Source organism: Ursus arctos, unplaced genomic scaffold, assembly GCF_023065955.2.
Source record: "Ursus arctos isolate Adak ecotype North America unplaced genomic scaffold, UrsArc2.0 scaffold_28, whole genome shotgun sequence".
Lineage (NCBI taxonomy): Eukaryota > Metazoa > Chordata > Mammalia > Carnivora > Ursidae > Ursus > Ursus arctos.
Window position 1 is genome coordinate 2,267,835 of NW_026622963.1, and position 26,403 is coordinate 2,294,237.

The following is a 26,403-nucleotide window of genomic DNA, read 5'->3' on the forward strand; positions in this document are numbered from 1 at the left end:
ATAGAAAGGAAATTAAACAATTCCATTCCCAATAATAAATCTGGTTTATATTTAACAATGTTTCCTAGTCTTTGAGAATAGAAAACATCCTTCTAATCCTCATGCACAATTACAAGATAGAATATAAATATTTTTATATTTATTAAGCATTTTCCTAAACTGCTATAATCTTCCTAATTATACTAAATGGCTACATAATAGTCCATCAGAAAGAACTATACACTATAACCACTACCCCATTTTTCCATTCTCAGCTAGTATCCAAAGTATGATAGGTAGGTGCTTAAAATAATACTTGTTAAATGAATTAATGGTTCACTTTATAACCCTCAAGCGTAAGGTCTTTTTTCTGTAATTTAGAATCAATTTTCTTTTTTTTTTTTTTTTTAAAGATTTTATTTATTTGACAGAGAGAGAGATGGCAGGTGAGAGAGGGAACACAAGCAGGGGGAGTGGAAGAGGAAGAAGCCAGCTCCCAGCAGAGCAGGGAGCTTGATGCGGGGCTCGATCCCAGGACCCTGAGATCACGCTCTGAGCCAAAGGCAGATGCTTAATGACTGAGCCACCCAGACGCCCCTAGAATCAATTTTCTGAACCTAAATTTAATACTTAATACTGTCTGTAGTTGTTGAATGTAGAGCAGACAGAGATAACTAGATGATTCGAGTCTAGTAACCAATAACCAAAACCATCACAGCCTTAGGCAAAATTAGAAATCTACTGATTCATTCATTCAGTGCATTTTTCATAAATACTTATTAAGATCTGACACTATTCTAGGAGCTGGTGATAGACAGTATTGGTGAAAGCAATAGCCTCTGCTTTCAAGGAGTTTCCCTGTCTAGTTCTACTTTCCCTCTGTCTATACTTTTATTCCATCTCAAACCCTCTTTTCTCCTTTCACCCTTCCAGATTCCAAGTGCTGGCCTTCAACCTGCCCAGTTTCCCTACTATTCTTCCCCCAAAAGCCCCATGCATAGATGGGGCCCCTACAACATTGTCCCTTTCTCCCATCTCTTTGAAAACTGGCACTCCTTCAGGATCAGCATTCTATGGAAATTTTGAAAGGAAAGAAATTTTATTTGTATATCATACTTAACAGTAGGGTGACCTCCTTTTAAAAAGGTTCAACCTTCCCAAAACAAACATGACTTTTTAAAAACAAGCTTGATTAACCCAAATTAATGGACTATGTGGGGCAAATTTCTTGAGCAAGGTGGGAGGGTTACTTGTCTCCTAGTCTAATTTGGAGCCACCTCCTCTCCCAATATCTATGTCTAAGCAAAAACCAACACAAAAAAAGTCAAAACAAAATTATGTAATTTGAGAGCTCCCTTTTGGATGATTACTAACCTTTGATTTACTATAAAAAGTAATAAAGTTAAGCTGGGAATAACAGACATTTCCAGAGGAAAGGATTTTATTACTAATCCTAGTCGAATCCCTCATGTTATAGGCAAAGACACTAAAACACAGAAGGTGGCTCACTTAAGGACACGTAGCTAGTTAGTGGCAGACAAGGCAAGGACTCAAGTCCTTTACTCCAGTATTGTTTACACTTGAGGATGTTGGCTCTACCAGTGGTCAATAACAGTGACCCAGGACACATCTTAAGACATCTTTCAATAAGCTATATTGTGTTACGTTTTACTCATAATCATTATGTGGTGAATATATGCCAAATTCTGTTAAGAGATTGGTAAATTAACTTTTTAGTGCTTAATACAGAAAACAGCTAATAGAAACAAATCAAAATGTAAAAAACTACTTACACATTACTGAAGGTCTTTCTCTGAAAATGATGCCAGATCTCAATTTGTGAATTCTGCAAGCCTCAGAGTTTGAAAAATACTGTATTGGAAAGAATAAAAATTGAACTTAAATTAATTCCAATGAAATATTTCCCACTAAGATGCCTGTGGATACTTAAGTTCTGTTAACAATGATAATTTTCAAAGAAAATGATTGCATATATTGCTTTCATATGCTTAAGACCCAGTAAGTCATTTTCAAACACCAGCTCTTCTTTAAACACCCTTCAGTTAAGAATAGCAACACATTAAAAAAAAAAAAAAAAGCAGATAATGGGAAGAATGACAGAGGAAAATAAAATAATAAATTTCAGACAGTAAATACAGAGGGGTATATATATTTTTCAAATATTTCTAAAATCTTATTGCTAGAAGATAGCAAAGAGACAGTGGGATTTAGGGGACAACACCAAATGAACTACCGTTAGCATTATAGGACTCTCAGAAGAAGAAACCGAGAAAGAGGCAGAAATCTTATTTGAAGAAATAATGGTGGAAAACTTCCCTAACCTGGGGAAGGAAAAAACACTCAGATTCAGGAAACCTAGTCAGCTCCAAATAAGAGAAACCCAAAGAAACCCATATCAAGACACTTTATAATTAAAATGTCAAGCTAAAGCCAAGGACAACATACAAAAAGCAAGAGGAAAACAGCTTTTATGTACAAAGGAATCTCCCATAAGACTATCAGTGGATTTCTTAGCACCAACTTTGAAGGCCAGAAGGGAGTGGCATGATATTCAATGTGCTGAAAGAAAAAAACTTACAACCAAGGATACTCTACCCAGCAAAATTATCATTCAGAATTGAAGGACAGATAAAGTTTTCCAGACAGTCAAAAGGTAAAGGAGTTCATCACCACTAAACTGGCCTTATAAGAAAAGTTAAGGGAACTTCTTTCATTAGTAACAAGAACACATATGAAAGAATAAGTCTCACTGGAAAATTAAATACATAGCAATGGGTGCAGATTAATTACTTATAAAGTTAATATGAAGATTAAAAGACAAAAGTAGTAAAAATAATTATGATTAAGATACTAAAGGACACACAAAATAAAAAGATGTGAAATTTGACATCAACACCACAAAATGTAGAGAAGGAGAGTATAAATATTGAGCTTTAGAATAGGATCAAACTTAAGGTGTTACTGACTTAAAATAGACTGCTAGAGGTACAGGCTCTTATATGTAAGCCTCATGGTAACCACAAAGCAAAAACATATAGTAAATACACAAATGATAAAGAGAAAGGAATATAATGATTCCACTAAAGAAAGTCATCAGAAGCACATAGGTGGCTCAGTCAATTAAGCATCTGATTCTTGATTTTAGCTCAGGTCATAATCTTAGGATCATGAGATCGAGCCCTGTGTCAGGCTCCTCACTCAGCAGAGAGTCTTCCTGAGATTCTCTCTCCTTCTCCCTCTGCCCCTTCCTTGCCCCCCGACTCCCACTCAGGCACTCTCTCTCTCTCTCAAATAAATAAATAAATCAGCAAACCACAAAGAGAGCAAAGAAGGAAGGAAAAGATACTACAAAAACAGAAAATAATTAACAAACAAAATGTCAGTAAGCACATACCCCATCAATAATCACTTTAAATGTAAATGGACTAAATTCTCCAGTCCAAAGACAGAGTAGCTGAATGGATTTTAAAAAGGCCCATCTATATGCTGCCTATAAGAGACACACTTTAGATGTAAGGGCACACACAAACTGAAAGTGAAGGGATGGGGGCACCTAGGTGGCTCAGTGAGTTGAGTGTCTGACTCTTGGTTTTGGCTCAGGTCATGATCTCAGGGTCCTGAGATCAAACCCCAAGCATGAAGCCTGCTTGTTCCTCCCTCTCTGCTACCCCCACAGCCCCCACTCTCTCTCTCTGGAATAAATAAAATCAAAAAAGAAAGAAAGAAAGAAAGAAAGAAAGAAAGAAAGAAAGAAAGGGAGAAAAGGGATAGAAAAAAAAAGTGAAGAGATGGAAAAAGATATTCCATGAAAATGGAAACCAAAATGAAAGCTGGAACAGTTATATTAGACAAAATAGACTTCAAAACAAAGACTATAATGAGAGACAAAGAAGGGCGTTACATAAATGATAAAGGGGTCAATCCAACAAGAGGATATAATATTTTTTAAAGATTTTATTTATTGAGAGAGAGAGAGCACACACATGAGTGGGGAGAGGGGTAGAGGAACAAGCAGATTCCTCGCTAAGTGCAGAGCCCAACGTGGGGCATGATCCCAGGACCCTGATATCATGACCTAAGCCGAAATCAAGAGTCAGATGTTTAAATGACTGAGCCACCCAGGTGCCCCACGCATATAGCATTTGTAAATATTTAAGCACCCAACACAGGAGCACCTAAATTATTTAATAGGAGCACCTATTATTTAATAATATTAAAGCAAAATTGAACAGACCTAAAAGGAGAAACAGACAGCAATACAAAGATAGTAGGGAACCCTAATACCCCACTCACATCAATCAAAAGATCACCCATGCAGACAAAATCAATAGGGAAACATCAGATTTAAATGACACATTAAATCAGATGGACTTAACAGATATTTACAGAACATTCCATGCAAAATCAACAGAATACACATTCTTCTTCTTACTTTTTTTTAATAAAGATTTTATTTATTTGATAGAGAGAGAGAGCGAGAGAGCACAAGCAGCGGAAGGGCAGCAGGAGAGGGAGAAGCCCTCCTCACTGAGCAGGGAGCCAGACATGGGGCTTGATCCCAGGACCCTTGGATCATGACCTGAGCTGAAGGCAGACGCTTAACAGACTGAGCCACCCAGGTGCCCCAGAATACACATTCTTCTCAAGTGCACATCTAACATTTTCCAAGATAGATCAAAGGCTAGGCCACAAAATAAGTCTTAATAAATTTAAGAGGATTAAAATCATATCAAGCATCTTTTCCAACCACAATGGTATGAAACCAGAAATTAATAAAATTAGGAAAACTAGAAAATTCTGTTTTGTTTTATATTTTAGATTCTACATACAAGTGAAATCATATGATATTTGTTTTTCTCTGACTTCTTTCACTTAGATGCCCTCAAGGGCCATCCATGTTGTCACAAATGGGAAGATTTCACTCTTTTTATGGGTGAGTAATATTCCATTGTATATGTGTATGTACCTACACACACACACACACACACACACACACACACACATCTTCTTTATCCATTCATCCATTGGTGGATAGTTGGGTTGCTTCCATATCTTGGCTGCTGTAAACAATGCTGTAATGAAGATGGGGGTGGGTGGATACCTTTTGAATTGGTTGTTTTATTTTCTGTGGATAAACACTCAGAAGTGGAATGTATAGAAGTTCTATTTTTAATTTGGGGGGGAACCTCCACACTGCTTCCACAGTAGCTCTGCCAATTTACATTCCCACCAACAGTGTATGAGGAGGGTTCCCTTTGCTCCACATCATTGCCAACACATATTATTTATCACCATTTGATAACAGTACTTCTAACAGGTGTGAGGTGATCTCATTGTGGTTTTGATTTGCATTTCCCTGATGATTTAGCAATGCTGAGCATCTCTTCATGTACCTGTTGGCCATTTGCATGTCTTCTTTGGAAAATAATGTCTACTCAGATCCTCTGCCCATTTTTTTTTTTTTTTTTACTGGATTGCTTGGTGTTTTGTTGAGTTATACAAATCCTTTATGTATTTTGGATATTAACCCCTTGTCAGATATATAATTCACAAATATTTTCTCCCATTTGGTACGTTGCCTTTTCATTTTGTTAATGGTTTCCTTTGCTCTGCATAGTTTTTTAGTTTGATGTAGTCCCAACTTGTTTATTTTTGCTGTTGTTGCCTTCTGGTGTCAAATTCCAAAAAATCATCACCAAGACCAATGTCTAGGTTACTAAGTTTTCCTCAAGAAGTTTTATGGTTTCAGGTCTTATGCTTGAGTCTTTAATCTATTTTGGGTTAATTTTTGTATATAGTGAAAGGCAGTGATTGGTTTTCATTCTTTTCCATGTGGCTGTCCAGCTTGCCTGTCACCATTTATTGAGGAGACTGTCCCTTTCCACTGTATATTCTTACCTCCTTTGCCATCGATTAATTAGCTATGTAAGCACAGGCTTATTTCTGGGCTCTCTATTCTGTTCCATTGATTTATGGGTTTGTTTTTATGCCAATATCATACCGTTTTGATTACTCTAGCTTTGCACTATAGTTTGAAATCAGGAAGTGTGATTCCTCCAGCTTTTTCCTCTTTCTCAAGATTGCTTTGGCTACTCAGGGTCTTTCGTGGTTCCACACAAATTTTAGGATTGTTCTATTTCTATGAAAAATCCCATTGGAACTTTGATAGAGATTGCATGGAATCTGTAGATTGCTTTGGGTACTATGGACATTTTAACAATATTAAATTCTTTCAATCCATGGAATATCTTTCCCTTTGTGTCTTTTTCAATTTCTTTCATCAATGTCTTACAGTTTTAAGGATACAGGTCTTTCACCTCCTTGGTTAAAATTATTCCTACATATTTTATTCTCTTCAATGTAATGTTAATTTATAAATTATAAATGGATTTGTTTTCTTAATTTCTCTGGTAGTTGATTATTAGTGGATGGAAATACAACAGATTTGTTATAGTGATTTTGTATCCTGCAACTTTATGGCATTCATGCCCACTGTGGTATGTCAATGTACTTCCTGCAACTACACGTGTTAAATTATCTTTCAGCACAGACTCCTATAAATTGCTATTATTTTTAGCCAAACCTTTTATTTTCAGATAATTATAGATTCATATTCAGTTGAAAGAAATAATAAAGATCTGGCACACCTTTCACCCAGTTTCTCCCAATGATAACATCTCACAAAACTACAGTACAATATCACAGTTGGAATATTGCATTGATGAATTCACCTATCTTGTTTTGATTTCTCCAGTTTGACTTGTATTTGTGTGTGTATGTTTATGTGTGGGTGGGTATACTTAGTTCTATGCATTTTTATGACATACAAAGCTTCATGTATTCATCACCAAGGTCAAGATACAGAACAATTCTATCACAAGGATTCCTAAATTGACCTTTTATAAATATGCCCACTTCCCTCCTGCTCCCCCCAACCACTGTCCCTAATCCTTATGGAGTGGTATGTTTTTATCAGAGTGCATATAGCCTACGAAAGGAAAAGATAATGTCTGCAAAAGCAATACCCTCTTACAAAGTAGGTGCAAAAACAAACCAAAGAAAAAAGTGTGAGTATATATAGTGTTGAAAGACTTGTTGGTCACATTTACTTAGCCATCTGGAACGTTATATTTGAACATAATTATACAAACATATAAATGCACAGACATATGAAGGCACAAAAAAGTATAAGAAGGACAGAGTGGTCATCTACTAAAGCACAACGAAGACTTATCTCCTTAGTTCTAAGATAAATTTTTCTATCATGGATCAAGCCTAGACTGGAATCAAGTGGACAATGTAAAATAGTGCTATAGGACAACTACAGCAGGAATTCCTAGATGTGTAAGAACATAAAAAGGAGTATTTACTGTGTTCAGGGGCAACCCCACCCCTCATCCAGAGATTAGGTTGGAACTAAAGTAGCTGGTATTCCCTTGGGAATATGGATCTAGTCTGGAAAGAACAGGAACAGACTGGAAATTATTGAGTGTTAACATACAGATACCTCTTGTCTCTCCAGACAGACTATAAACAATTCAAAGGCAGGAACCCTGTCCTTTATTTCTTTTGATTCCCTCATATAAATTATAGCAGTTACAAACACATGATAGGTTTGTAAATATTTATTAGATGAATGCGGTCGGCACAGAAGAAAAAAAATGGGAAAGTTAAGACACCACAGAATCATAGGATTTTAGAGCCAGAAAAGGTCCTTGGCGATTTAGTTTCAATTCTTCTTTTTATAATTGAAGAAACTGAGACATAAAAGTTAAACAGCTTGTCCAAGACCAAACACATCAGTTTATGACTCACCTCTCATGGCTTTTATTTGGAGTTCTACTACACCATACTTCAAGAATGGAAGAGAAGAAAGCAATTCCCTGGGAGATCTAAGTGTTAACTAGTGAACGTGGCCTTTGATGACAAAAAAGGCTAACAGGTAAGCGGGAGAAGTTAAACTGGTTAGGGGCGCCTGGGTGGCACAGCAGTTAAGCGTCTGCCTTCGGCTCAGGGCGTGATCCCAGCGTTCTGGGATCGAGCCCCACGTCAGGCTCTTCCGCTATGAGCCTGCTTCTTCCTCTCCCGCTCCCCCTGCTTGTGTTCCCTCTCTCACTGGCTGTCTCTCTCTCTGTCAAATAAATAAATAAAATCTTTAAAAAAAAAAAAGTTAAACTGGTTGATGAGTATGAGGCAATTAGCAGGTAAGAAAAAGAACAGATGACCAAAAATAAGAGAAAAGAGTAAAATAAAAAAGGAAGAAAGGTGAACAAAGAGATACAGCAAGAAAAGGAATAAAAAAGATGAGGGGGGGAAAGGCATAAAAGGAATGAAAGTTAAAAAGCGCAGAAATGGAGGGAGAAAAGTAGGAAATGGTTAAAAGGGATGAAGAGGGAAGGTTGGCTGGCTCAGCTGGTGGAGCACAACTTTTGGTTTTGGGATTGTGAGTTTGAAGCCCACGCTGGGTGTAGAGATTACTTAAAAATAAAACCTTTAAAAAGAAGGAGGGGGTGAGGAAATGGTTTCTGGAGAATTTTTAATGCTATTTACATTCTTTAAACATTAGGAACCTATGAGATTTACCACTCCTAAAGTGAAATTAGATTCCATATAAATTAATGGTAACAACAAATATCAACTACCAATCCTGTAATGAAAATCTGTTCATATTCGGGTCTGTATATGAAATGCAAATATATGGTGCATACAAGTCTAGAGTGAAAGGGAAGTCTGGTTTTAAATTTTGTCTCTTGCACCATCTTTTTTTACTTAATTTCCCATATGCATACCACTCCCACATCTCAAAGTTCTTACTTCCTCTTTAAGTGATCATAAGCATTTGTTAGTATCTGAAATGAATTGTTGCTTCCATTGGAATCTTCCCAAGTTTCTCTCAAGCATATAATACCTGGTTTTTCTTCTCTATTTCTTAGCCATACAAAAGCTATTTGAAATAGTACTCACTGGGGTGATTAAAAATACATTTACATAAGACAAGCAACCTAAAATTCAGCTATATAAAAATATAATAAAAAATGAGATCCACTGATTTAAAATATCACTGTTCTTGAAAAGTATTTTAAGCATTTTGATTTTTTTAAAGATTTATTTATTTGAGAGAGAGAGAGAGAGTGCATGTGCACTAGCAGGGGGAGGGGGCAGAGGGAGAGAGAGAATCCTCAAGCAGACTTTCCGCTGAGCACGGAGCCCAACTTGGGGCTGGATTTTAGGACTCTTGTGATTAATTGACTGAGCCACCCAGGCACCCCAAGCATTTTGATTTCTTATTTCATCTTACCACCTATTTAAATATACTTTAAAAGCCTTTTTAAAAATCCTTTTTCACTTTTCCCCACAAACTATAGTAAGTAATACATTTATTTGTTAAGAAGCACCTGAAAAGGACTTTTGAGAATACCTGAGAATCCTGTTATTCTTCCAGTTAATAATGATTAATATGATTTTTTAATTTGGAGGACTTACTAGATGACCAATGACTATAAACAAACAATTCATACATGAGGAAGCCAAAATACTAAAACGCTTGGAAGAATTGTTGGCCTTGCAAATAATTAAAGAAATTAAACTTTGAGGTACTACATTATATCCAGTAAATTAATAAATACGAATAAAAAACAGTAAGTCCAATGCTGATAGTACTGTAAGGAAAATAAATACACTTAAAAATTATTAATGGCACTGTGAATTAGAATAATTCCTCTGAAAAGTAATCCAGCGGGTACTTAAAACTAATTGTACTCTTATCAACTAATTCAATTCGGGTGAAGTCATCTCAAGAAAATATTTTCTAAAAAAAAACAATCTGTTGGTTAGATTTACAACTGTATGTCTTTAAAGACTCATAGAATTTTTTAAAAACTTATTTATTTATTTACTTATTTAGAAAGCAAGGAGGGGAGGGGCAGAAGGAGAGAGAAAATCTCAAGCAGACTCTGTGCCAAGTGCAGAGCCCAATGCAGGGCTCAATCTCATAATCCCAAGACCATGTCCTGAGCTGAAATCAAGAGTCGGATGCTTAACAGAATGAGCCACCCAGGTGCCCCAGACACATAGAATTTTTCTTTGAAAGACCTTAAAAGTCTTTTGGTTCAATCTCAACATTCTGTTGATGAGGAAATTAAAATGTAGAAAGGCAAATTTGATTTGCCCAAAACAGCACAGCTCATCAGTAGCAGAGCAGGGCCTGAAACTCCTTATCCCAGATCTCTTGCTATGACAGCTGACCCTTGACCAATGTGGGAACTAGGGGTATCAGCCCTCGGTGCAGTCGAAAATATGCATATAACTTTTGACTCCCCAAAACTTAACTACTAATTGCCTACTGTTGACCAGAAGCTTTACCGATAACATAGTCAATTAACACATACTTTGTATGTTATATGTATTGCGTTCTGTATTTTTACAATAAGGTAAGCTAAGGAAAAGAAAATGTTATTAAGAAAATCATAAGAGAAAATACATTTTACACTACTGTACTTTAAAAATCTACATATAAATAGACCCACGCCGTTCAAACTGGTGTTGTTCAAGGGTCAACTGTATATATACCATGTAGACTACTATTCTATGGAAGCCTGAAACAATGACCCATAACTGACAAGGGTAAGCAAATCAGCTTGGTTAGATGATGTATTGTTTCTAAACATCCTGATAGCCAGAACCAGTCCTTAACAAAGTATATCTTCTATTCTTTAAAATCCCTTAACAAATTTTTAGCAATCAAACCAACCTCCAGGATCTTCCCTTTCTTCTTATTCTCATGAAAATGTATTAGGCCCACTAACACCTGCTCACTTTCAAATTCATATCACCAGCCATGACTCGCCACTGAGACCCAAAATACCTACTTGATAACTCTATCTAATAGCCAAAATCAAACTATTTCTTTGGTAAAGCTGTACTAGCTTTAACCGAAACACACTTCTCTCATACATGCATACATTTATGCTCTACAAATTCACCAGGAAGGGGATAAATTTGAACATGGGATTTTGCCTATACATATTATCAGTCACAGGAGTTGATATTCTCAAGGGAATATGAGCTCCAGGAAAAAAAATAATAAACATTGCAGGAGTATAAGGGAGGGGTGGGGGAAAAAGGCCAAAACCAGAACAACCTATTCCAGAGGAAACAGAATTTATGGTCCAGACCAAACACATTTCTTAGATAAGCATAACAAACATCCCCAGGAAGCTAAAGTAGGATATTAGGAAAATAATAAGGAATAATAAAGAACCAACTAGAGATATTGGGTGTTAAAAATGTAATAACTGAAAAATGTAAAGACAGGTTAAATAACAAAATGAATACAGTTAAAAATAAAATCAATAAGGAGATGATCAGGATGAGATGTTAGGAAGGTATAAATAAATGGAAAACATATATTATAAAAGCTTAAAAATATGGAGGCTTAACAGAATGAGAAGACAACCCACCGACTGGGAGAAATACTTGCAAAAGATATATCTGATGTAGGACCGTTATCCAAAATATATAAAGAACACCTGAAACTCAACAATAAAACAAACAACCTGATTTTAAAATGGGCAAAAGACCGGAACAAAGAAGATAAGCAGAAGACGAGTAAGCGTATGAAAAGACGTTCCACATCAAATATCACTAGGGAAATGCAAAGTAAAATAACAGTGAGATACCACCCCTATTAGATAGCGAAAATCCAGGGCACTGACAAAACCTAATGATGGCAAGGATGTGGGGCAAAAGGAACTCTCATTCATTGCTGGTAGGAATGCAAGATGGCACATACAGTCACTCTGGAAGATAGTTCAGCAGTTTCTTTCAAAACTAGGCATACTCTTACAATATAACCCAGCAATCACACTTCTAGGCATTTACACATGTGAGCTGAAAACATGTCTGTACAAAAAACTCCATGTGGATGTTCAGAGCAGCTTTATTCATAATTGCCACAACTTGGAAAGAACTAAGGTGTCCTTCAATAGGTAAACAGATAAACTGTAGTGGAATATTACTCAGTTCTAAAAAGAAGTGAGCTTTAAGCCGCAAAAAGGACACAGAAGAACCTCACATGCATATTACTAAGTGAAAAAAGTCAACCTGAAAAGACTACATACTGTATGGTTCCAACTATAGGACATTCTGGAAAAGGCAAAACTTGGAGACAGTAAAAAGACTGGGGGTTGCCAGTGGTTAGAGAGGAGGGATAAACAGGCTAAGCACAGATGACTTTTAGGGCAGTGAAACTATTCTGTATCTGTCATTATATACATGTCATTATACATTTGTCAAAACCCACAATGTACAACACGAAGAGTGAACCATAATGTAAATTATGGACTTTGGGTGATAATCATGTGTCAACATAGGTTCATAGATTATAACAAACGATCCACTCGGGTATGGGATGTTTCTTGTGGGGGAGGCTGTGCCTGTGTTGGGGACAGGAATATATGGGAACTCTGTTCAATTCTGTTGTGAACCTAAAACTGCTCTAACAAATAAAGTACATTTGAAAAGAAAAAATTTAAAGAATTAGTTCTGAATCCCCACCAAACACGGAGGCTAGAAAAATCAGAGTCAATATCTAAATAATAGGACTTTCAGAAGGTGAGAAAAAAAAAAACAAATGGAGGTGAGGAAATACTTAGAATAATACCAAAAATCAATTAGCTTTAAAAAACTGATAGACGAAAATGAATACAAATATGAATCTAAGTAAAGGGTAATCACTAGGAGAATAAAAATAGAATACATAACTTTTAAATTGGCACCAAAAGTTTTATTAATCCTTGGAAAATAGGAAAAGAGAAAGAAGAAAGGAAAAGAAACTAGGGTAAACAGAAAATACAAAATAAGATGGCAGGAATAAATCCTAATAGTAAAAGGTAAAGTTTAGCATACTAAAAAAACTCTTAGAGAGCCTCCTGGAGGTAACATGCCAGTGTTCTGACTGATCCTTGAACAAACCAGGCATGTTCCAATCTCTGGGGCTTTTCTACCTGCTGCTCTCTGTGCCTGGACTAGCCCTCCCCCCAGCCCATCCTCAGGCCTTTCCTTCTCGGTCACCATCTCAGTGAGGCTTTCCATAGCCACCCTATTCGAAAAGGGAAGATGTGGTCCATATATAGCATGGAATATTACTCAGCTATCAAAAAGAACTATTTCTCAACATTTGCTGCAACATGGACGGCACTGGAGGAGATAATGCTAAGTGAAATAAGTCAAGCAGAGAAAGACAATTATCATACGGTTTCTCTCATCTACGGAACATAAGAACTAGGAAGATCGGTAGGGGAAGAAAGGGATAAAGAAAGAGGGGGTAATCAGAAGGGGGAATGAAGCATGAGAGACTATGGACTCTGAGAAACAAACTGAGGGCTTCAGAGGGGAGGGGGGTGGGGGAATGGGATAGGCCGGTGATGGGTAGTAAGGAGGGCATGTATTGCATGGTGCACTGGGTGTTATACGCAACTAATGAATCATGGAACTTTACATCAAAAACCAGGGATGTACTGTATGGTGACTAACATAATATAATAAAAAAATATTATTAAAAAAATAAATAAATAAAAAATAAAAGGTCAACAGCCTTCCACAATCAACACTTAATACTCTCTTTCCTTGTTCTGATTTTGTCACCTTGTTACTTTTCACTACCAAACACAGTACATATTATACTTACTCATTTTATTATTTCTTTGTCTCTCCACAAGATTGTAAGTTCAATGAGGGTAGGAATTTTTCTGTTTTAGTCACTGCTATATAACCAATATCTAGTGCAGTGCCTAGAGAATAGTGCGTGGTCAATATCTGTTGAATGAGTGAACAAGTTGAGGTGTCTGAAAATAAAGGAATAATTTTAAAAATGTGGCAGATACCATGATTTGAATGCTATGTAGAAGTCAGAAGCAATTAAATAGATGCACACAGCAATACCGATAAATTTTTAAAATTTACTGTATGAAAATAGGATGAAACAGAAAGGAACATGTAACAAGATATCATTTATATACATTAAAAACGTTTTCAAAACAGCACTATAGTTTTCAAAGATACATTCAGAATGATATGGTAAATATACTAAAGTGGATATCTACAGGGGAAAGTGAATGAGCATGAAAATGGAGCATAAAGTAAGATGAAATTAAAGCAGGGCCCATGCTTTAGCATAGGCCAATGATGAATGCGTAGCATGAAATGAGAAATAACAATTAAATCAATTCTCTATACCTAAGGTGCTCTCACCCCACTTCCTCTCAAATGGAGATACTTAACCACTGGTTTCAACAAAACTCAAATCATCGTAACCTTGAGAAGACCCATTTCAGTATAGTGTTATTAGTAAGAAGGAAAGGCCAACTGGCGAGCTGAGGAGAGAACAGGAGGTGAGGAAGTATCCGTAACACTTTGTAGGCATTTTGATGTGAAGGGCAGTTGGGAAACGGAGTGGCAACTGGTAGAAGACATGGAATCTACAGAGGCCTTTAAAAAAAAATAATGAAATTAATTAAAGGGGGTTATGCCAATGGCAATCATCCAGAGAGAAAGAAAATGAGGATGAAAGAGAAAGAGTCTGACTATAAAAGCAAAAGCCTTGAGAAAATGTGAGAAGATGGGATGTAAAACATAGAGGGTCTGATCACAGAGGCAAGGGTTTACCTCATTGTAAAAACAAGCTTTCCATCATAATGTATTTAACGATAATTTGTCGGAATATTCAGGCTTTGGTGAGGAAGGTTCTTAACCTTTCTGAAGTCATGAACCCCCCTGAGAACCTGATTAATGCTAAGGATCTTCTCTCCCTTAAAATATACAAACACATACATATTCAGATAAAACTTTACATACAACTTTAGGGGGGGTTCACTGAGCCATGCTCCCCCAAGTAGTCGACACACAAGTCTGCTTTTTGTCTTTGTTTTTACTTTTAAATTCAAGTATAACATACATATAGAAACAGTACAACTCCATGAATTTTCAGAGTGAACATACCACCTATTATAAATATCTCCCAGGTCAAGAAATAGAACATTACCAGTAACAGGAAGCCCTCTGTTCCCCTCCAATCTTCCCAAAAAAGAACCATTATCTTGACCTCTAATGCGAGATGAGTTTTGTCTGTTTCTGCACTTTACATAAACAGAACACAGAAGTGTTCATACAGAATGTATTCTTTGGTCTAGCTTTTCTCACTCTCCAATGTGAGACAGTCACACTCATACACATAGCAATAGTTTGTTAGTTTTCATTTCTGTATAGTTTTTCATTTTGGGAATATATCACAATTTTATTTATCCAATCTATTATTAATAGACACTTGGCCTATTTCCAATGTTAGGCTATTATAAATATTTACAAAGTCATACAGAGTCTTCTACATTTCTGAGGCACAAGGGCAGGCATTAAAAAAATACCTATGAGGGGCGCCTGGGTGGCACAATGGTTAAGCGTCTGCCTTTGGCTCAGGGAGTGATCCTGGCGTTATGGAATTGAGCCCCACATCAGGCTCCTCTGCTATGAGCCTGCTTCTTCCTCTCCCACTCCCCCTGCTTGTGTTCCCTCTCTCGCCGGCTGTCTCTATCTCTGTCGAATAAATAAATAAAATCTTAAAAAAAAAATACCTATGAATAAAATTGCTGGATGTGGGGTATGAGTATATTCAACTTTGATACATAATGCCAAACAGTGTTCCAAAATGATTGTAAGAAGACCTTATATTTGATGGGTAAGATGGCTTAGAAATAAAGATTTCTTTTTCACAAGCAGAAACATTCCTCTCACTGAGCTCTCTAAAATATTAGTTTGCTGCTGTTTTTGCTTTAATTAAGTCATTGCTGAACACAACTATACAAAGACTATAAAAACAGGAGTTAAGTGCTCTGGAATCAGTTTGGCCAAGTTCAAATCCTGGCTGTATCCAGTGTTAGATGATCAGATAAACAAACAAATACATGCTTCCAGGTATTACAAAAAGGGGAACTTTCAATTTAATACAATTTAATACAATACAAAAAGACACTTTCAATTTAATTCAAATAATTTTATTTAAATAATTTAACGATGTGGTGTCATTTAAAAAAACAGAACTTTGCTGATTTTGCTTATTTTTTCCTTATTTTATGGCTTGGAACTGATTTTCTTGTGAATTACGTAAGTGGTACCATAATTACTTCAATGCTTGATGACGTAAATGTTTAGAGATGGGAATTTATGACTCCAATTCTCTCATTCATTCATCTAATAAATATTTATTGAATGTTTCTTGAAAAAGACATGTGTCAGTTTTACTTTTGACAGTCTAGCATCTGAACTCTCTTCCTATGCTTACAGAATCTACCACTATGTAGGTCTTGAAAGGAAGCTGGGGCCTAAAATCAACCACATAAGTCAAAGAGGTAACAGAGTTGATTTCCTATTTAGGGACCAGGCGCATAGACTGGTCAATTAGATGCTTTCACACAGATTTTTAATCTACACCTAAAGTTGCTAAGATAGTTTAAAATTCATTTTTAGGGCAGTAACATATAGCACACAGTGGTGGTGTTTTAGCAATGGCATCCAGTGTCCTGCGGGGTAGTCGGTGGTGTCTTAAACAGGAAAAAGATAATCCGATAGCCTGACTATGACTATGGTCTAACACTGAGGTTGGTTGGTTGGTTTCCTATTTGTTCTTAGAGTCTGGTTCTCCAGTACTCCAATCATTTCTGTAAGCTAACTAATATCCTTTCAATAAATACTTTTCTTTTGCTTCAGAGAACCAGGGATGATTTCTGTTGCTTGCAACCAAGAATGGTAATGTTACCATGTGCCAAGCTCTGTATTAGGCACTGGGAACACAAAGACAAATGATATGGCCCTGCCTTCCAGAAGTTAACAGAGAAGGCAAATAAACAAGGAATTACAATAAGTGTTAAGTCTATAACAGGAGCAATCACAGAAAGCACAAGAAAGACACACAGTTTAGGCTTGAGGAGTCAAAAAAGTAAGGGATGTTATCTAAATCTGGAAATATGACCAGGGAAATAGAGGACAGATAGAAGGTCATTCCAAACAGAAGGAGCAACAAGTAAAAGGCATATAGCCTTTTCTCTGCTCATCGCCTCCTTCTAACACAGTATCAAAAGTGTATTTGAAAGAAGTTGTGGTCCATATATACAATGGAATATTACTCAGCTATCAGAAAGAACGAATTCTCAACATTTGCTGCAACATGGACGGCACTGGAGGAGATAATGCTAAGTGAAACAAGTCAAGCAGAGAAAGACAACTATCATAGGTTTCTCTCATCTATGGAATATAAGAACTAGGAAGATCGGTAGGGGAAGAAAGGGATAAAGAAAGGGGGGGTAATCAGAACGGGTAATGAAGCATGAGAGACTATGGACCATGAGAAACAAACTGAGGGCTTCAGAGGGGAGGCGGATGGGGGAATAGGATAGACTGGTGATGGGTAGTAAGGAGGGCACATATTGCATGGTGCACTGGGTGTTATACACAACTAATGAATCATCGAACTTTACATTGGAAACTGGGGATGTACTGTATGGTGACTAACATAATATAATTAAAAAACATTAAAAAAAAAGCGTATTTGCAGGACAAAAATGACAAAAGGCAGACTGAAGGGTTTCTGGAAGAGGATCAGAAACAGTCATAATTTGTGACCTGGGAGACTATGGTGTCGTTACTGAGCTTGCCATATGAAAATGAACTTCAGGCCTAAAACACACACCCACCCACCACCACCACTACTGCCTCCACACCGCAAAGCTGACCACAACTACCTTCCTTTTCTTCATCCTTCTCACTTAACTCAGTCACTTCTCAGAACAGTCAACTAGGGAGTTCTGGGGTTTTGGGGGGTTTTTTGATAGGTTCTTTGTGGTGGGGGAGGTGTAGGAATCATGAATGAGTGGATAAAGGAATTGAAAAGAGAAGTAAAGGTGTTAACCAACGGATGAGAGTAGTGAAGCACAGGGCATTCTGCCAACTGCTTACACTAGCTTTGTTTAATAGTAGGTATAACTTAAGCAGAGGAAAAAACAGATGTAAAATATTTTACATAATAGCACACATGTGTGTGTACGTATGCATGTTGTGTGTGCTCTTTTTCGAAAATTATAAAATTTCAGTATTGAGGTCATTTTTAGAGATTTACCTTTTAAAATTATATTAGGCTTATACTATGTATTATTTTCACTGTTTACTTCTTATAAGAACTATGATCTTGGGGTGCCTGGGTGGCTCAGTTGTTAAAGCTCGTCGGCCTTTGGCTCAGGTCATGATCCCAGGGTCCTGGGATCGAGGCCCGCATCGGGTTCCCTGCTCAGTGGGAAGTCTGCTTCTCCTCTTCCCACTCCCCCTGCTTGTGTTCCCTCTCTCACTGTCTCTCTGTGTCAAATAAAATACATTAAAAAAAAAAGAACTATGATCTTCATTAGTTTTATAAGCTCTAGCATTTTCAGTCATCTACTGTATGGATATCTATGCCCGAACAGGAAAAAAATCACCATAAAAGTAAACTAACAAACCAACCAAACAACTATAAGAAAAATCTGATAAAGGAGGCTAAAAACAATGATTAGTGACATGTCATTCTCAAAAGTGACATCAAAGTTATAGAACAAAATGATTTGAATATTCTAAAATCTGTAATCCTCCTTTGAAGAAACTGGTTTTCACTACCATGTGAAGGGGAGATATGAAAAAATAAGTTTCATTTCAGTTTCATAAATTGAATGGTCTAAAAATTCACTTCAGTCATATCAAACTCACACCACCTTTGCAAGTTCCTTTCTTTCTGCCAGATGCCCTTGTTAAAACGGCCTGGCTCTGCATAAGATTTGAGACCTGCTTTTTGAAGCCTTCCCAACCCCTTTCTCCAGGAGAGACTGTTTTCTCAAGAGAATCCTGTACATATCTCTATTATGATTATCACATTAATACTATAATCATTTCTTTGAACAGGTACTCTTTGCAACTAGATTAGGAATTCTTTGAGAGTAGGCAGTGTTACATCTCTCTCTCTGTAAATATCTGTTTTAGCAGTCTCTAGCAGAGAACAGGCAGTCAGCAAATGCTTGCTGAAGAGAGAATGGCATGATGTATTCATAATGATATTAATATAAAGTTATTTGTGTTCATGAAATAGCATGACTCAAACTTCAAATTCTCTATGCAGAAGCTAAAAAATCAGCTCTTGGCTTTTATTTGAAAAAGGGAGATATTTTTACAGCTTTCAAAATAATCACCTATGGACTGGGGATGAAATAATTTTGTTACATTGGCTACTATACAAAGCTTTTTATTTAAAAAATGCTAATTTTACTTCACATTATTTAGTATTCCTTTGTAATCACCACCTTTAAGATACCTACTTACATACTTCTTACATACTTCTGAGAGTTGTATACCCTGCCTCTCCTCCCCTACCATAAAAATGGGGCCTGTAATGTTCCATGAAACCTTGGTTTCATCCACCATAGCTGATTAGACCATACATAAACACTTGCCTCAAATTGCCTCAAACCCAAGGTCACAGAATCATGAGTGAATGTGTGAATTTGAGTTGGAAGACTTGTTCAGTTATGCATAATGGTAAAAAACAAAATGTAGCTAGAGAAAAATGAAGTGGACAAGTAGAGAGAAGCAGAGAGACCATGCTGCCCCAGGGTGGTGAGAAACCAGCCACCTGAGTTGTTGAGGAGTTTCTGGTCCTCGGTTCCCCTCCCCTCATGAAGCCTGTCTGCACTTTTTTTTTTTTTAAGATTTTATTTATTTATTTGACAGAGATAGAGACAGCCAGGGAGAGAGGGAACACAGGCAGGGGGAGTGGGAGAGGAAGAAGTAGGCTCATAGCAGAGGAGCCTGATTTGGGGCTCGATCCCATAACGCCGGGGCAGACGCTTAACCGCTGTGCCACCCAGGCGCCCCCTGTCTGCACTTCTATCTTCAGGTACTGTGAAATCCCCAGGATCCTTGCCATTAACATTAATTCCTTTTTTTTTTTTAAACATTATTTTGAATGTGATTTGTTACAAACAAAAGAAATTTGATTTTAAAAACCTCAAAAAAGAAGAGGTCAAGTAGGAATATAAAAACATCAGTTCATCATAGGAGGGAAAAAAGCCTTGTTAGAAAATGGCTGTTACATTGGTATCTTCAGGCATTCCTCAGCATAAGAAAATGAAAACTATTCACCAACCGTAACAGGTTCAAACAATGGCCTATATATCCAACTTCAGCATAGTCGTGAGTCAGTATGAATAAAATTCTATTTCAAAGTACAGGAGATTAAGGGATAGGGAATATTTTAGAGATTATTAGACCAAAACTTGTTTTTAAAAGAAAAATAATACTGCTTACTACAATTTTGACCACAAGGTGTATGACAGTTGTACCTTTTCTGGCAATAACAGCCAGTTCAATCTAATAAGCCTAAATATCATTATATTGTTTTCCCTATTCATGTATATGTATTTCTTTTAAAAACATACCACTTCAGAGTCCTCAACTAAAATACTTAGTGGTAGAAGACAGTGCCCTTAAAAAAAAAAAAAAAAAAAAAAAGAAGGAAGCATTTCCCAATAGTACCACCATTACATGGCACATGGGCTTTTAAAATAAGACTGTTACATTAGGTTTTCCATGTTTCTTTGATATTAGCCTGTTAGTAAAAAGTTTCCTTTGGCAACTCAGACTTAAAAAAAAAACACAACTAGTTTCTTTAGTAACAACTTTCATACGGATAGTGAAGAATGAATATCAGTAACTTGCACTATTCCTAGTAAGAAAAACTGACGTTTCACATAATCGAAATTGAGCAAGACTGAGAAAATCTACAAATGTAACAGCAAGTTCAGAGATAAAAACAAACGAAACAAAACAAACAGTACTTCTATCAAATTTGCCAAGATTATATAGACAGTTATGGCATTCAGAAAAAAATGAGGGACAAACTTAGGATAAAAGGAAAAGTTTATGAAAAATTGAACAATGATTGCCATAAAAAAGATTTGAAGTAAACAAGTCTCAACTGTTTACAACAATGGAAGAAGGCAGAGGCATTCATAATTTTTAATGACTTTTATTGCTTCTAGAATGTTTACTGAAATTACATTTGATTATGAGTACTTCATCTGTAAATTTATTTTAAACCAAATACAGAAGGGATACTGTGCAGGTTTGGCTCAATAGTTGAGAAGTTTTCTAATTTCCCCATTGTGGCTCCTTATTCAATCTTTCTCTACAACATGTTTCAGTTTATCTCCCAAATTAATAAAAAGCCTAATCTTAACAGAGCTACCACCGTCACACCTTAATCCATAACAGGAAAGGCTGGTTAAATGCTACAGTATAGGCTATCTAAAAATTAAGAGGAAATAAAGGGCATTGCTACAGTTTAAATAGTATGATTAATAAAAGTATGCTAAACCTAAGTGTCCATCTACAGAAGAATGGATAAGGAAAGATGTGGGGCATGTGTGTGTAGATATATGTATCAATATCATGCAGCCATAAAAAAGGATGAGATTGACAACAATGTGGGTGGAACTAGAGGATATTATACTAAGTGAAATAAGTCAGTCAGAGAAAGACAAATACCATATGATTTCACTCACATGTGGAATTTAAGAAACAAAACAGATGAACATAGGGGAAGGGAAGGAAAAATAAGATAAAAATAGAGAGGGAGGCAAACCATAAGAGATTCTTAACTATAGGGAACAAACTGAGGGCTGCTGGAAGGGAGATGAGTGGGGGGATGGGGTAACTGGGTGATTGGCATTAAGGAGGGCACTTGATATAATGCACCCTGGGTGTGACATGCAACTAAAAATCTAAACTAAATTCTACCCTTGAAACTAATAATACACTATATACTAACTAAATTGAAACTAAATTTAAAAAAAAAAAAAAAGGATGAGATTGTGCCATTTGGGACAACATGGATGGGCCTACGGGGTATTTTGCTAAGTGAAATAAGTCAGACTGAGAAAAACAAATACCATATGATTTCACTCATATGTGGAGCTTAAAAAAAAATGAATAAACAAAAAGCAGAATCAGACCTATAAATAGAAGAAACTTATGGTTGCCAGAGGGGAGAGAGTGGGGGATCGCCAAAATGGGTGAAGGGGAGAGGGAGACACAGGCTTCCAGTTAAAGACACAGCATAGGGAATACAGTCAATGATATTGTAATAGTATTGTATGGTAACAGATGGTAGCTACACTTGTGGTGAGCACAGCATAACATTTAGGTAAGTCAAATCACTGTTGTGCACCCAAAACTAATGTAACATTGTGTGTCAACTAAACTCAAAAAAAAGTTTTTAAGTGTGCTGAAATTTAAATAATTAAATAGAATTAAGAAATGCTAATCATCATTAATGACAACTTCAATTTGTAACAAAGCACCAAATGTTGGAGCTACTAGAAAGACTCATGGTCAACTTGCCATTACATTCTCAAAAGCTAGTAATGTATCTTTCATTTTAAAACCTAGGATTAGTTTGTTTGTTCATTCATTTGCTAATTCCAGGATGGTGAGGCGACCAGATACATAAATGAAAACATTCTAAGAGCAACAACAGCTATATACAGGGTACTTATTGAATATTTACTAAGTGCCAGACACTGTTCTGAATGCTTACTTGCATTAACAAATTTAAGTTTCATAACAATCTTATGAAGACTTCACTATTCCCATTTTAAAGGGGAAGAAACGGAGGTATAGAGAGATAACACAGGGAGTTAAAGAGTGAAGCCAGGTTTTATTCCCAGACATTCTGGATCCAGAGCCAACCACCTTGTACTGCCTTTCCAACACTATAATAATTCTCTCAACAAATTCTTACTGAGTATCTTCGCTGTGCCAGGCACTGTTTCTAGGTACCTGAGATATAACACAGTTACTAATAGATTATTTCACAAGGAACTTGATAATCTAGCCAAGAGTCTGGGTCTGAGCAGGCTTTCTGGAGGAAGTAATGCTTAGGCTGAATCATTTTTTTTTATGATTTCATTTATTTATTTATTTATTTGAGAGAGAGAGAGAGAGAGAGTGCACAGAGGGAGAGGAAGAAGCTAACTCCCTGCTAAGCAGGGAGCCCCACATGGGGCTTGATCCAAGGACCAAGATCATGACCTGAGCTGAAGGCAGACACTTAGCCAACTGAGCCACCCAGGTGCCCCTAGGTTGAGTCTTAAAAGATGCAAAAGAGTTAGATAGGCAAAAGGAAAAGGCAAGGAGAAAATGAAGTTATTCCAAGCAGATGGACTACATAAGCAATGGTCAACAATTCAGAAATAGCTATCCATTCAGGGAATCTTCAAAAAGTAGTTCTGTACGGCTAGAGTGGAAAATGGAAAGCAGAAATTATAAGAGTTAAGATTAGAGAATCAGTCAGAGGCCAAACCATATTCAATCTTAATGACACAGTAAGGAGTTCAACTTTATCCAACTGACAATGGGGAGTCAATGAGAAATCTTCAAACTGCATTTTAGACACATCGGTCTGGCAATTCTGAGAAGGTGAATCTCGGGGAGATGAAAGCGAAGATAGGAAAACCAGCCACAAACTAAGGAAGTATGTCCTAACAAGACAGAATAGGGATGCTAGGGGAGGGACTGATTCAGAATATATTCAGGAGGTACAGCCAGCAGAAATCAGTAAATGAATGGATGGGAATGAGAGAGAAAGAAGGGAAGGAATCATGAATGACTCCTAAACTCCTGGGATGACGAAGTCCATAGTAGATTATGATGTCTTTGGAAGACAACAGATCAAAACAAAACTTCAGGTAGGTATGTAAGTTCAGTTTGGACAGCAGAGTTTGAGATGAAGATAAGTGAGCAGTTGGATAAGATAATCTGATGCTTTGGAAAGATACTAATCCTGGGAAAACAGCTTGGTGAGTAACTGGTAGCTATACAGTAACTAAACCACAGAGGTACCGTGACTTACTAGAGAAAATGTGAAGGCGGAGAAGTGCAAGCAGCTAATCCCCAGAACGCTGCTTCTAATGGAACAGGCAGGATAAACAAAGAGGGCAGCATAGCGGAAGTCAAAGGGCAGAGTTTCATGAGAAAAGGGCCCAAAGTATTATTGTTATTGTTTATTTCAGGAAGTAGAAATTAGACTGCAGTGGGATAAAGAGAAAAATGGGAGAAAGAAAGAGATAATTTCAGCTAATGCAGAGTATTCTATCAATATTCTCATCTATAAAATTCAGTAATGGGTTATTTTGATTACTGAATGACTTATTGTATGGAACTTCACATAGAATAAGCGCTATAGGCCCTCATGAACTATTTTTGCCCTTGCTCACTACACTTGGCCTTCTGTGCCGGATGCCTCTTTGTTCTCATCCCAAACTCCTTTGTATTGCAAGGCTTTGCACCTGATGCTTTCCCACAAGGATCCCTCTTTCCTCAGCTCTTCACATAACTGACTCTTTCTCATCTGTCAAATATCATCTCTTAAGAAAGGACTTCCCAAAAAAGCACTCTTTTCTAGTCATTTTCTCATATCATTCTGTTTTACTTCCTTCATAACTCTTACCATTCTTTGAACCTCTCTTCTTTAATTAGAAGTAATATAGCAAAGTGATTGAGAATGCAGGCTCAACAGTCCAACTGGCTGCATTCAAATTCCTGCTCTGCCACTGACTAGCCATGTGACCTTGGACAAGTTGCTTCATCTCTGTGTCTTAATTTATTCATCTTTAAAAGAGGCAAAATAATAAAGTACTTACCCCACACACACAAGGCTTCTTGAGGGAATTAAATGAATTAATCCATATAAAATTATTGTAAGAATACAGGTACATTCTGAGCACTCAATTATATATTTGTTTACTTGCAATGATCATTAACGCTCCACTAAATGGCACATCTCAACATGCACTATTAAAAATATTTGAAGCTGGGGCACCTGGGTGGCACAGTGGTTAAGCGTCTGCCTTCGGCTCAGGGCATGATCCCGGCATTGTGGGATCGAGCCCCACATCAGGCTCCTCCACTACGAGCCCGATTCTTCCTCTCCCACTCCCCCTGCTTGTGTTCCCTCTCTCGCTGGCTGTCTCTATCTCTGTCAAATAAATAAATAAAATCTTAAAAAAAAAATATTTGAAGCTATAAACACTCTCAGTCCAAATCATAAAGTTGTCAGCTAACAACCAAATGAAGGAGTACTGCTCTGGCTAAACCTCAAGAAATACTACTTTCACAGACTGGATTTTATTTTCTTTTATTTTTTAATTTTTATTTTTTTGCCCCAAAAGTGAAAAAAAAGGCCATATAGAACTAAGGCTCCAGGGGCACCTGGGTGGCTCAGTCGTTGGGCGTCTGCCTTCGGCTCAGGGCGTGATCCCGGCGTTCTGGGATCGAGCCCCACATCAGGCTCCTCTGCTATGAGCCTGCTTCTTCCTCTCCCACTCCCCCTGCTTGTGTTCCTTCTCTCGCTGGCTGTCTCTATCTCTGCCAAATGAATAAATAAAATCTTTGGGGAAAAAAAAAAAAAGAACTAAGCCTCCATAATTAAGCAAGGGAAGTTTTGATAACTTTTGATAAATTTTGATAAATTTTGGTAAGATGTAATTACTATGTAACTTAGTCTAATTTATAAAAAATAAAATTAAAATATGGAGGACAAGGGAAAAAAGGCTGAAAAGTTCTGACGTAAGTAACTGTGGAAATCAGTGCTTTGACTGGAAACTCTAAGACTAGAGACAAAAGAACCGTACATAAAAATACTCTAGTTGGTAAAGTTGTTTCTGTTGTATATGTATGACAGGACTTACCAAATAAGTAAATGGATGGCAGATGGTGAGAGTCAGGTTTCTTACTTTTGGACAGGGAGGTTACATATAAGCAAGGGGATACAGCTAGAATGAACCAGATGGTACTGAAGTAGAGTCAAAGATGAACAGTATAAACTCATGTTTAGCTTCATATAGATACACATGGATAGATACAAAAAAAGTTGTATGTTTGTATATGTGGATTAATATGCACACATACATTTCCTAGGTCTGTGCACCGAGAAGGCCTAGAAGCAATGATATCCCGGCAGCAATAAGTTCACCCAGTGCCCAGATCTTGGTTTCTAATATCATTATCTAATAGAAGTAATCAGGGATCCTTGGAGAAATGATTGATTGTAGGACTGAGGCAGGGAATACACAGATGAGTCTGGAGCACCCTGTAGTACTAGAAAGTAAAGAAGTGCTAAAAAACACAAAACAATAGCCTATGTCCTACTGGCCATAGGAACAAACCCGAAAAAGGTAGAACAATTTAAGAAATAAAATAAAGTAGTATAGGATAATAACCCAAAGTTAAAAAATTAATATCCTTGAGTCCATATGGATTGAATAAATAAATAAATGGAGT

The 26,403-nt window shown here is 36.9% G+C and overlaps 1 protein-coding gene across 16 annotated transcripts in view; it reads right to left on the minus strand.

Annotated features, from left to right (window-relative positions):
* DENND4A (DENN domain containing 4A) overlaps window positions 1-26,403 on the minus strand; it is a 134,017-nt gene that overhangs the window by 86,615 nt on the left and 20,999 nt on the right. For 13 of the 16 annotated variants that reach the window (XM_057303834.1, XM_057303836.1, XM_057303833.1 and 10 more), the window contains one exon: window positions 1,773-1,851. The gene's annotated coding sequence lies outside the window, so the exon portion shown is untranslated. Of the gene's footprint in view, window positions 1-1,772; window positions 1,852-13,687; window positions 13,845-26,403 lie in introns of all 16 variants that reach the window. The other 3 variants (XM_057303829.1, XM_048222165.2, XM_026478340.4) reach the window with 1 other exon arrangement.